The sequence below is a fragment of the Gorilla gorilla genome, chromosome 12, assembly GCF_029281585.2.
Source record: "Gorilla gorilla gorilla isolate KB3781 chromosome 12, NHGRI_mGorGor1-v2.1_pri, whole genome shotgun sequence".
Taxonomy (NCBI): Eukaryota; Metazoa; Chordata; class Mammalia; order Primates; family Hominidae; genus Gorilla; species Gorilla gorilla.
Window position 1 is genome coordinate 75,347,429 of NC_073236.2, and position 13,796 is coordinate 75,361,224.

General features: G+C 43.1%; 1 long non-coding RNA gene across 3 annotated transcripts in view; it reads left to right on the forward strand.

Moving 5' to 3' along the window:
* The window catches only part of LOC129531622 (uncharacterized), a 55,051-nt gene that overhangs the window by 22,892 nt on the left and 18,363 nt on the right, over positions 1–13,796 (forward strand). For all 3 annotated transcript variants that reach the window (XR_008676913.2, XR_008676912.2, XR_008676911.2), the window contains exon 2: positions 2,279–2,351. This is a non-coding gene — a long non-coding RNA (uncharacterized lncRNA). The remainder of the gene's footprint in view (positions 1–2,278; positions 2,352–13,796) is intronic.

Genomic DNA, 13,796 nt, shown 5'->3' on the forward strand with positions numbered 1-13,796 from the left:
CACAGCAGGGTGGCAGGGTTCCAAGAGTGAGTGTTTCAAGAGACAAAATGGAAGTGCATATTATTTTTATGACTTAGTCTCAGAAGTCATTTAGTGTCACTTCTGCTTTTCTATTGGCCAAGGCAGTTACAAAGTTCTGTCCAAGTCTAAGAGGGGGTAACACAGACCCACCACTCAATGCGAGGAGGGTTCAGTGTCACATAGGAGGAACAGCATGTATTGTGTGTGTCTCTGTGTGTGTAGTGTGCAATGCACTATCTTGTACCAATGTAGTATACATGTATGGAGTATGGTGAACACACACTACATTGAAAATTCAGTCTGCCACATCTCTTTCCATATTCACTGTTCCTTTCTCTACCTCTTATAGTCCTGCTGGTTTAAATTTATTGACAGAGATGGGATTCGCAGTAAGGACTGTCATCCCATGGGTGCCAAAGTTTACACTTGGCTTGAATCACGTGGTAGGCAGGATGGCCCCAAGATTCCTACCTGGTATAGACACCCTGTGTAATCCCCTCCTCTTGAATGTCAGGGACCTGTGAGTATGATGGAATTTTACTGGAGTGATTAGGTTACATGATCTGGCACAGGTGGGGGAATTTTGCTGATGTAATTAATGTCTCTCCTGTTACTTTGGGTCAAACAAAAGGGAGATTACCCTGGGCAGGCTTGACATAATCAGGCAAGTCCTTTAAAGGAGGGTTCAGGCCTTCCCCAAAGAGAAGATTCTCCTGCTGACTTTGAGGGAGTGAGCTGCTGTGTAGTAAGAGGGCCCCACAGCTAAGATATGAGGGTAGCCTCAAGTTGCTGAGAGCAACCCCTGGCCAACAGCCAGCAAGAAATTAAGGAGCACCATCCTACAACTGTAAGGAAATAAATTCTGTCAACAACCTGAATGGACTTGGAGAACTCCAGGTGAGAATACACCTGGCTGACGTCTAGATTTCAACTGTGTGAAACCCTGAGCAGAGAACCCAGCTACTCCGTGTCTAGGTTCCTGACCCCCAGAAACTATGAGATAATGAATGTGTGTGTTTTGAGCTACCAAGTTTGTGGTAATGTGTTACATAGCAAAAGAAAACTACCATAAGTCAAAACCATGAGCTCCATTGGCAAGCAAGCTTTATTGGATGGGTAATTGGAGAAACACATGGCAGATCCAGTAGCAAGACTACACACATGCTGAAGGACCCAGCTCAAATGTCACCCCACTGCCATCTTCATGGATTCCCTTCTGCTAGAAGTAATCTCTTGCATCTGAAATCCTATAGCTTTGTTTGTCCCTGTTTTGTGATACTTCTCGTATTCTACTTATATTTATCAGCGTTCACGTCTTGTCTGATTGTAAGGTCCTCCCAGTGGAAACAGTGTCCCATTTATTTTTGTGGTGCCAAGGTACTTTGCATAATTCTCTGCATATCAACAAAGATGTATTGATAATTTATTAAATGTTTTTTTTGAATGACAGGACTTCAACTTTTATTTATTGAGGAAGTTTGAGAACACATTTTGCTATGATGATAATCAAGAGATGGTCATCACTATTGTTTTAAAGGTGTTAGTTGAAAATATCAAAACCAGCCAAACATTCTGTCCTCATTTGCAGTCAGTGAGAATGTTTCTGTCATTTGAGATTCTGAAATTAAGCCTACAAATGTTCATCCAATAGATTCTGGTTCCCAGGCACTGAAACTCTCTGCCAAGGGAGAATCACAGATCTGTCTGAGTAATCTTTATTTTTATCCTGAAAATGGAGAAAAGAATTTCCTACACCAATAGGGACAAGCTGCTATTTAGCTATTACCTCTAGAATTAGGGACACTGTGCTAATGGGAGGTAGGAATAAAATTTCTTCTTGGAGCACTAAATACAAGTCTATTTAGAGAAATGAGTAGCCTTTAGCTCCTCTTTTGAATTCCATTTTGAGACATTGAACATAGAGGAAGCAGAAAGGTCAGAGAACAGAAAATAGCCATGCTTTTAGGATGGCAAATCTTTTGTATCAAAAGAATCCTGGTTGCTTTGGGCCTCGGAGGCAAGCCCTTGGGAGGGCTCTTTCAGAGGCCCCTGGCACCTTGCCTTAGGGAACCCCATGTGGAGTTGTGCCTGAGGAACTGCACCCCACAGGAAACTGTTTTTGGCAAGTTTGAGTATTAATAACAAGAAGCATTACCATTAACAATCATCCTTGTAGCTCTTCTAAAACTATAACTGTAGTGCCACGAAGGATTCTTTTTGGCCAATTATTAGTCATGTCTGTGTTTATGTGCTTTAGGGGAGTGCAAGCTGATTACTCTGGGCTCAAGAACACCTTTTGAGGACTTGTGGATCTGGGCCTCATAAAAACAGTGAGTAGAAACACTGCATTTATATATCTCCTAGGAATTTGCAAAGAGTTTCATATACATCATCTCACTGTACATGGGGGTAGGCAAAAGCCATCCTCTTCTAACTTAGGCTAATGTGGGTAGTGAAGTTCAGGGTCCATGATTGTTAAGGCCTCAAATGGCATCTACTTTGTTAGGAAATTTAGAGTGAGTGTCCTCTTCTGGTTGCCAGATCTCACAAGGCTCCAGACATCTGGAGCCGACAGATCAGGTCACTACTAGTTAGCATCAAGATGGTGTTAAAGCCCTGAGTCAAAATTAATCACAGCAGCTATTCTGTAGTTCACCCTATGGTTATCCCCAGGGTCATTAATGAAACTGGATGTGACACGTCCAGATTTTACATTTCATGTAGAGAACCAGTAAGCATTTATCAAATCTACCAGGAATTATTTCCCAATAATCCTGGCATGGAATCTGTGGTCTATTTGTTGTTTAGGCTCTACACAGTCCTTGGAATTCACTGGGTAGTTATCCTTATAAATAGCTTGCAAGCACAATGTCTTAGGGAAAAAACCTGCAGTGTGATGTACATTTGAAAGTAGGTGGCACAGAAGGAAGCTAGGAAGAGAGCTGGTGTATACCACTCTCTCCTCTGTTGTAAGGGAGGTGGGGGTGGGTGGAACGAAGAGGAGGGGGAATATTTGGGATCTAAGGAATGAGAAGGTTAGGATAAGTGGGCTAAGTTCATCCACTTCTTGCCTTCGCTTCACTGGAAGAGGTTTTTAAAAACTCAGATTTCGACCCAGTTCTAATGGATCACAGTGTCTAGGGGTGGGGCCCAGAGATCTGCATTTCAAGCATCCAAGTAACTTCGGTGCATCTGAGGGATCACTGCTTTGGGCCCCTAGAGACCCAAGGCACCCATGTCTCAGGGAATCCCACACTGAATTGTGCCTGAGGACCTGAGGACCTGCACGCTGGAGGAATCTGTTTTTAGCAAGCTTGATTATTAATAATGAAGCTTGAAAACCACTTATATAACTAATGACAGACTGCAAGCAACAGTGTAGAGATCCCTGGACTAAGAGTTAGGGTCCTGTGTTCAAGTTCTGCCACAAGCTTCCTGCGTGACTTTGTACAAGTCACTTTGCCTCTCTGGCTCTTAGTTTTCTCATCCGTAAAATTGGGGCAGGGTGAACAAAATAAGTGCAAACATTCCATCCTGCACTCACACTCTGGTTGGAAGACTATCTCTGACACAAATGCCTGGAGCCATGCAGGGACCCTGTGGCGATCCCTGTGCAGATGCTGGGAGGATGGGCGAGGGGACCCAGAGAAATGCATGAGGAAGAGTGTCAGGCGAGTGGCCTCATCATCAAGGTGGCTCTTGATTTTGTGGGGCCTGAAGTTCATGTAATTTGTGGGGCCCTCTTTAATAAAAATAATGCAAAACTACCATCAAAAATTAAATGTAAGGTCGGGTACAGTGACTTATGTCTGTAATGCCAGCACTTTGGGAGGTTGAGGTAGGCAGATCACTTGAGGCCAGGAGTTCGAGACCAGCCTGGACAACATGGTGAAACCTCTTCTCTACTAAAAATACAAAAATTAGCCGGGTTTCCTGGCATGCACCTGTAGTCCCAGCTGCTTGGGAGGCTGAGGCATGAGAATCTCTTGAACCTGGGAGGTGGAGGTTGCAGTGAGCTGAGATCATACCACTACACTCCAGCCTGGGTGACAGAGCAAGACTCCGTCTCCCCCACCCCCAAAAATTTAAATACAAAACTGGATGTTTGTTTACAATAATGCAAGAAATAACAATAAACTACATACTTGATGAAAAGTGTCATAAATACATAATCCAGAAAAATAACAGTATTCTAATGAATTTGTTGCCCAAAACACCTTGATAATACTTTTTCCCTGTAGTTTTGGGCAGCATGCACTTTTTCTCTTCATGTGACAACAATTTTGTAATTATCATTTTCTTTGGAGAGAATAGAATGATAACTCAGTCTTTGCTCTAATGTGTCTGAAATTTGTTTTTCTAAGCTATTGATAGTTATTAAGAGTTGTTTCAGCTTCAGAACTCATTATTGGTAATATCCTGTACATTTTAAGGATTGTCATCAAATCTAGGAAAACCTTAATCAAGCTTCTTTTGTATCTGAGTTGTAAGAGTTGGAAGAATTTTTCCATATACTAGCTTTCGGCTTTGTCCATTTTAATCCTTGTTTTTTCTCCATTACCTGCATAGTTCTAGTGTTGGCTGCCACAGGCCACATTCATACACAACACCAGTGTGCCTCCATGTCAGGACACTGGTGAGCTGGCAGAGTGGGTTGTCAGAGCCATTTCTATAGCAGGATGGCTAGCCATTACCGACCTGTACATGGAAGTGATGCTAACACCCCCATAACCCGACACCAGATGTATCCCTGACTCCACTTCTCCTTAACCAGATCCCTGAGATGCCCACGATCACTCCAGGACTGCCTGACCTGAGGGGAAGCATGATGGAAGGGGAAGGAAAGTGGAAAGAAGGGGTGGTCTTTAACCTATTGCTGTAACATGAATATATTTTTTCTATATATATATTTTATATGTCAATTTTCATATAATTTGTATTGCAGGAGGAATGAATATTGTGTGTATTATATATATATATATATATATATATATTGCTATGGATTGAATTGTGTCCCCCCACCCTAGCCCCCCAGTTTGGTGGTATTTGGAGATGGGACCTTTGGGAGGTAATCAGTGTTAGATGAGGTCAAGAGCGTGGTGCTCTCACAGTGGGGTTAGTAGCTTTATCAGAAAAGGATGAGAGATGCTCTCTCTCCACTATGTGAGGACACAGTGATAAGGTGGCCATCTGCAAGCCAGGAAAAGAGGCCTTACCGGAAACTGAATCTGCCCGACCTTTCATCTTGGACTTCTCAGCCTCCAGAACTGTGAGAAATAAGTCTGTTGTTTGACCCACTCAGTCTACGGTACTTTTTTATGGCAGCCCAAGCTGACTAAGACATTATATATACTATTAATAGATCTATATTGTCATGTGAACCCATTGCTAGGGCCCTTGCAGGGCCATAGAGGAGCCAGGGCAAGGAGGACCCAGGTTCTTAAGCTTCATTGGCATCACAGTAACCTGCCTGTTTCTGACGCTGGGACAGAGACTGGGGTTGACTATGGGGATCACAGGGCAGAGATCCTTTCCCTGAGGCTGCTGTGTGGTTTGAGACACTTGGGCAGACACCTCTAGGGTGAAGTACTGTGACCATGGCAGCAGCCTGGGGTGTGGGGTTAACTTGTATTTCTTCCCTCTCCTCTCATCCCTCATTTAGAATTCAGGAAGGTTAGGGCCACACCTGTCCAGGTAACTGAGCTGAAATCTCATTAGTTATTCTCACCATCCCCAACCCCCATGGCCCCCTATGAAAGGGTAAGGTTTTAACTGTTCAGAGGAAGGGGAAGGGAAATCCTAAAACAAATGTCATGAAAAGAGGCTGAGAAACGGCAACACTTCCTTGGTACCTGCTTAAAGAGAGCACAAGGCAAAGCTGGACTGTCAGCAGAGGGTCCCGTAGGGAGTATGCCTGACTAGGTTGTGTTAGGAGCAGAGGCAGCAGGAAGCTCCAGCAAAGACATGAGAAGGAACCCTGCTGGGGCTTGGGAGCGGGAGATTGGGCAGTGAAGGGTCCTGAATGGGTGATTGACTTCAAGAGACCAGGAGATAACTGGAGACCTTTCAGAATCCCCAAACATGTGAATACTCAAGAACATGCAGACTCAAGGTCAGTGGAAAACAATAAAGCCCCCTTGTTGATATAGCAGCTGCAGTTGGCCAGGTTCACTTACCAGCTAAGTGACATTCTGGAGCACCAAGCTTCCAAAGGGAAATGTTTACAAGTCAGCCTCCTTCAAAAGGACATCCATGTCATGAGCATTCTGAGTCATGAAGGACTAGTTCATGATGGTTAAATTAGCAAATACCATGAGCCTACCTAAAAAAAAAAAACAACAGTTTTGTGACCACCAGAAGCTGGAAGAGGGGGTGTGGCCCTGCCGACACCTTGACTTCAGACTTCTGGCCTTCAGAACTGTGAGAGAACACATTTGTGTTGTTTTAAATCACCAGAGTTGTGGTAATTTGTTACAGCAGACCTAGGAAACCCACACAGACACCTAATAACTGCACAACACTTGGCTCGCCAGGAACAATACAGCCAGGTTACTTCCCACGTTATGGAGTCATAATAACACCAACCCTGAGGACTGATATAGCCAAATATAATCATATTAAGAGGATGGGAGACGGGAAGCAAGAAGAACATATGTATGCATTAAGAGAAGTAAATCCTTCCCCCTAAGGGAAGTAGATGGAAAAAAAATAAAAAATAAAATACAATCCCCAGTTTTGCAATTGCAACAGAATCATGCAACATGTCCTCTGTATTCATTTCCTATCAAGGTGTTACAAAGACCACATAGGTAGTGGCTTACCACTCGCCCAAGCTGGAGTGCAGTAGCGCGAACATGGCTCACTGCAGCCTCAACCTCCTGGGCTCAAGCAATCCTCCCGCCTCAGGCTCCTTAGTAGCTGGGACTACAGTAACATGCCACCATGCCTGGCTAATTTTTGTGTTTTTTGTATATACAGGGTTTCACCATGTTTCTCAGGCTGGTCTCCTGGACTCAGCAATCCCCCTGCCTCGGCCTCCCAAAGTGCTGGGATTACAGGCATGAGCCACTGCACCCAGCTCCAACACACATTCCTTATCTCACATTTTCTATGGGTCAAGAGTCAGTGCACAGTTTAGCTAAATTCTCTGCTCAGGATCTTTTAAGGCAGCAATCAAGGTGGTGGCTGGGCTGTGTTCTGTTGACTTGCTTGGGGAAGAACCTGCTTCCAAGCTTGTTCAGGTTGTCGGCAGAATTCACCTCCTTGTGGTTGTATGACTCGGGTCCCGGTTTCTTGCTGACTAGGCCAAAGGCCACCTTCAACTCTTAAAGGACAGCTGTAGTTCCTGGCCACATGGCTCTCTCACAGGCTCTCTCTCAACATGACAGCTTACTGCATGTCAGTAAGGGAGATTCTTTCTCTCTAGTTTACAGAGCCTTATATAAAGTAGCATAATCACGCTCCCATCACTTGTGACATGTAACATCGCTTAATCAAGGAAGTGACATCCCATCACCTTTGCCATATTTTATTTGTTAGAAACAAGTCACAGGCTCTGCCTGTAATCAAAGGGACTGGATGATATAAGGGTGTGTTTCGTCGGCAGTCACTGTAGGATGTGTCTGCCACATTCTACTGTGTGACTTCTTCCTTTTCATTGTTGTGCAATATTCCTCTGCACGTGACTAAACCACAGTTCATCTGTTCTACTCCTGATAGATATTTGGGGTGTTTTTAGTGTTTAGTTATTAAGAATAATGCTATTTTAAGTAGTCTTGTACATGTCTCTAAATGAATATATGCATTCATGTCTCTGGAGTATATAATTAGGCATGCCCAGTTTTTTTTTTCTTTCTGTAATTTAATTCATTCAATACTTATTTACAATAAACTCTCCTTGCTGTAATTTAAAAAGTCACAACTGGGGATGGGGCTGGAGGGTAAAAGAAGGGTTGACTTTTGATGCAACAATTGTGATTTACATCCTCCTGCCCCACTCCCTGCCGCTAAGGTGGTGCTGATTGGATCTCTATTCTGTGAAAGCTTTGCTGATGATTTCTCTCCCTTCCACCTTTTCTTCTGGCAACGAATTAAACATAAACTAGTGCCCGCCCATCCTAAACTTAAGAGAGTGCATCATGATTGCTAGCCTGTTTTTAGGGGATATAGGTTTCCAGCTCTCAGGGACAGCCTTTTCTGTGTTTTTCTCAGCGCCTGGCTTTAGTCTGCACATGTCTGAGAGCCTTGGCCACCAGAGGACCCCTACAGATGCACAGTGAGACCTCGAAAGTGCTGGAGCCTAAGTTTGTAACTTCAGAAGGACTGCCAGAGTCAGGCTCCAGCCCCAGAGGATGCTTTTCCCTTCAGTGCAAGGGAAATGAAAAGATTCAGTCATACTTAGAAGGGAAAGGCAGGTGATGAAGGAAACTAATCCACAAAAACATAAACCTTCCAGCCTTTCTTTGGAGTCTGAGGTATCTTCCTTCCTCTGACCAGAAACTGAGAAGGTCTCACAAGGAGTTCTTAAATACAGGTGAACCCCATTTTAGGGCCAGCCAGAGCTAAAAATCATGTAGTATGTGATCTGAACTCAAAATGATTGAATTATTCTACACAGCTGCTTTTGCATGGAAGTGTTTGTTGTTGGCATGACTGCACATCTAATCACCCAGCTAGAAATTTCAAGTCCTCTTCAATTAATGTTGCCTCATCTCTCACACCCAATCAAAATAATTATAAATTCTGTCTGTGCAATCTCATAATCATGTATTAAACTATCTCTTCTTCTTTGCCTCCGTGACTGTGCCCTCAAGTCTTGCATCATTGCTTCCTGGATTCGTAATAATGGTCATCACTTATTAATATTCATTGTATGTCAGGAGCTCTGGTAGGCACTTTATATATATTATACCATTTAATTTAAGAACATTCCTGAGAGGTACTTACTCATGTCTCCAATCTACCTATGAGGACAAAGAGGCTTAGGGAGTTTAGACTTTGCCAAGTTACACAGCTTATAGATGGCAGAAGTGGGATGCCAACCTGGATATGTTGATGCCAAAGTCTGTGACACTCTAATATGGCACTCTAATGGTGGCCAGTTGATCCTGCCCTAGACAATTACAGAGGTGTCCTGTGTTCTACTGATGAGATTAGGTGAAGAACTAGAAGTGATTTCAACAGGAAACTGATCCTGCTGCTCTTCAACTATTACCAGAAAGAAAGGCCCAAGAACAACTTTTCTAAAAACACAGTAGTCATTTTGGCAGAAGTCTTTGGAATTTAATTAACATGTATCCAACAATACTATGCAACAGGTTGACTCTCAGTTCCTTGTGGGTACATTTTTCACATAATTTATTCTGGCATGACCATTCCTTCATTCAGCTAGTATTTACAGAGCACCTATAGTATTCTAGGCACTCTTCTGGATGCCAGTGATATTGCTGTGAAAAGATGACAAAGTCCCTGTCTTCATGAAGCCTACATTCTAGAAGGAGAAATAGAAAACAGATAACCAGGCAAAGAGATGAATGGCTGTGTATATGCAATGAGTGCTATGTAGGGCATGTATAGGCTGTTACCATAAAGAACGGCAGGGGTGGGGGATACTTAACCTGAGACACGAAGATTGAGAAAGAGACAGCGATGCTATGTGCAGCAGGAGGGAACTTTCAGGCAAACAAATCATGTGTTCAAAGCCTCTGAGCAGTAAAAAGGCTTGGGCTGGTCCAGGTGCTGAAAGAAGTTGAGTGTGATAACAGTGTGGTGACTGATGGGGAGAGGAATGTGAGATGACATTGACAAGGTAGACTGAAGCAAGATGCTATAGGGCAAGACTTCAGGTTTTATTCTAAGTGCAATAGGAAGGCGCTAAAGGGTTCAAGACAGAAGAGTGCCAAGATAGGATTTGTGTTTTTAAAAATTTGCTCTTGATTCTGTAAGGAGATGGAATGTATGAGATGTCAGTGGGGAGATCAGTTACAAGGCTTTCACATCCCCTTTACACTTGTAGTGGTTCAAGTGTAATGGGTCTTAAAATTTATATGTTGAAGTTCTAACCCCCAGTACCTCAGAATGTGACTGTATTTGGAGATATAGGGCCTTTAAAAAGGTAAGTGAGGATATCAGGGTTGGCCCTAATGCAGTATGACTGGTCTCCCTGTAAGAAGAGAATATTAGGATGCAGAGAGATGCTCAGAGATGAAGAGATATAGGTGGACCTGAGATATACTTCTGAGGAAGAAGTGACAGATGAATTAAACATGAAGAGTAGGGAAGAAGATGAAATCAAGGGTGACCCCCAGGTATCTCTGGCTTATGCTACTGGGTGGATGGTAGTATCAGTTACTGAAAAGAGGAGGCTGGAGAGGAGCATATTTGGGAAAAGAAATCAAAAGCTCTTGACCTGTTAAACTGGGGATGCCCATTAGGCATGTGAGTGGAGATATGGAGTAGGCAGATGGTGGAAACAAGGCTGAACATTGGGGAAATGTAAGGGCTGGAGTTAGAGAGTTGACAGCTGTGCCATGTCATGGTATTGGAAGCCAAGTGAGTGAATGAGCTTATTGAGGAGAAGGGACAGAGAAAAGAGCTGAACATCTTGGAGAAACCCATGTTGAAATCTCTGGCAGAGGAGGAAGAGTCGGGCAAGGAGACTGAGAAGGTGTGACCAGTGAGGTAGGAGAAAACCAGGAGTCTATGGTGTCAGTCAAAATAGAAGCAGGCTTAAAGAACAGGGAAATGGTCAGCTGTGCCAAATGCTGCTGAACAGTTGAGTGGGATGAGGATAGGAGAATATCCCATGGACTCGCCAAGGTGGAGGCCATGCTATTCTTGACAAGAGCACCAGAGTGGTGGTTGCTGAGGCTAAAATGAAGTAAATTAGGAATGAATGAGAAGTGACTAAGTGGAGACAAAATGTGTAAGGATCTCTTACTAGACATTTGATTTTGGAGAGGAGCAGAGGTGTGAGGAAACAGCTGGAGAGGTTGAGGAGCCAGGACGACAGAGAGTAAGGAATAGATTGTGTTGCAGGAGAGGGAGGAGAGACCTGAAGGAGTGAAGATCTCCTTCGGGGGAAAGGGGTGAGATCCTTGGAAAGGATCCCTTGGAAAGACTGGGCTTTGCCTGGAGAGGGGACACCTTCTCTGCTATATTAGCACGAAGGAAGGAGATGCTGGTGGGCTTAGGCTTCATCTGATGCCTTCCATTTTCTCAAGGAAACAGGAGGCCATGTCATCAGCTGAGAGGGGGAGAGAGAAGGGAGTTGTTGAGAAAAGAGAAGAAGGCAGGAAACAGCCGGTTCATAAAGTGGTATGTTGGTCCAGGTCCTTTAAGAAGCAAATGTCAAGATGGAAATAAGCATGCAAAGATTTTATTAGTGGAACCACCTGTGTGAACAAGTGAGGAGGGAGTCAGAAGAGGCTGGTACAGCTGTCCAACAGTGATGCAAGTCTGACCCTGAGTGAAGGAGAAAAGAAAGGAAGGTTGGATGGAAGCATCCTAGATTGCCATGAAATCTGGGGAAGGTTTGGCAGGATTAATGCAGAGCCAGAGTTCACTGTCAGAGGAGTGCCCTGTTTCCCCTGAATGAGCTTGACTTGTTATCCCTGTTGAGCTCAGCCATTGGCTGCAAGCAGCCTGTGGGAAGGTGGCCTTAGAGTCAACACAGTGATGGCTTTCACAGTACAGTGGCTGGGGACTTTGGTTAATTACACATACACTGCAAGATACATTCTCACAGCCACCACAGTGAGGAAAGTGAGCTTACTTAGAATAGACATAGTCATGCTACCAGGCAGTGTTGGGCACCCATTTGAAGTTTGCAATTATAATTTTAAAGTGAAAGCCATCTTTCCTTGGAAACTGTGATGCTCAAATTTAAACACTTTGTGAATGCATGATTGAGATTTCAGACTGAATTCCCAGTCTGAACGAATTTCAGGCCAACATCAATGTGATCAATATTCTATGGAGTGAAGATTTGAGACCTTGACTTCTCATATGTTTATTTTCTGGATTGGACCCAGAAATATTCTCTAAGTTTGTTCCTTCTATAGTGCTGCCCCAGTCTGCCTTTGGACAGTGACAGAATCCTTTTGTTCACATGGGAGTCATGGTCAAGTCCTTAATTCTCATAACCTGTGCCTCTCAGCACATGTAGCTTCTGAAAAGTCAATTTTTATAAATACGATTTTTCTGATACCAAAAGTAATATATGTAAAAAATATGAAAACTACACTGTTGGTGACCTGCCCACATTCCTTAACCCACCTGGAAGTCATCTGCAGTTGTGGATGGTTCTGTTATATTTGGACGGCTTCCTTTCTCAAGCACCTTTGTCCCCTTCTTGAGGACATTCTCTGGCTATAGGAGCTTTCCTGGCTTGCACATAGGGTGGTTGAAAGTGCCGGGAGTGCTGGGGAGTTAACATTTCCAGAAGTGATCCTTAACAATGGAGGATGAGAATGGCTGGATAAATATCTTGACCAGCTATCTTGACCCTTGATGGGACTGTTCTGAGATGTGTTTCATAGAGTGTCTCAGAGTTTCCCTTGAGGGATTTAGCTCCAATTGCCAACAGTGGTAACCCATTCATCAGCACATCCCATATTGATCTTCTTTTCTTTCTTCTACTCCTTCACCCCACTTCTAGTGCCTCCTGCAATTATCTCCCAAGCAGCTGCACCCAAATTCTCCTTTCAGGAGTGAGAAGAACCCAAAACTAGCATAAGCACAAAGCAGTCAAATTATACCACCTAGAAATAGACAGTTAACAGTTTATATTCTTTTATTCTTTCTATTCTTTATCTCTCTCTCTCTCTCTCTGTGTGTGTGTGTGTGTGTGTATTCTCCATGTTTAAATCCTTCTTTTTTCCCTGTTTAATGCTGTAGATCCTATTTTGTTACTGATTTTTAAAGCTGTAATATTACAGACAATTATCAGGTCATAAAAATTATGATACAGAAAATAATTGTTAATGACTAGTATTCGTTTGGATGTGTGTAAAATTGATTTTGAAGATTACTGATCTGCCTTTAATCAGTAATAGAAAGTTACTCTACTCTAGCTGAGTTCTTTCCAAATAATGTGTCTTCCAACCATGTGTGACCCAACTTTTAGCAAACATTTATGGAGGATTGCCTGCCAGACATGCAGTCTACCCTTAGATAGCGTAGATCTTATTTCCCAGGCCAAATCAGGTGAGTCTACTACTGGGTTGATGTATTTGGCCTCTCTCCCTTTGCCACCTCTTAGTCCTAAGTTGAGGTTTGGAATATCACCTCCAGGAACCCTATGGAATAGCTGTGGAGAACTTAGCATTGTATAGATTGCTGAGAATCTATGAGACTTCCCTTGTGTGAGAATTTGGAGGAAAAATTCACTCAAGCCCCAGAACAAGGAAAAAGAAAGCTCTCACTGAGGAACTGGCTTTCTTTTGTCTTTTGTTCATTGTCATTTTTGTAACTTTTACATTCTCATTTTTGCTTTGCTTCATAAGAAGCTCAGAGCCTAATTCATATTCTATTTTTGGTAATTATATAAGATCAGTGTAAATCACTGGATACTAACTTTCCTTCTATATTAATCTTTTTACTACACCTTCTTAATTTTCTCCTTAAACTTGGTTTCTCTTCAAATAAAAAAAAATCTTACATTGGGTAGTGTGTTAGTCTGTTCTCATGCTGCTAATAAAGACATACCTGAGACTGGGTAATTTATAAAGGAAAGAGGTTTAATTGACTCACAGTTCCACATGGCTGGGGAAGCC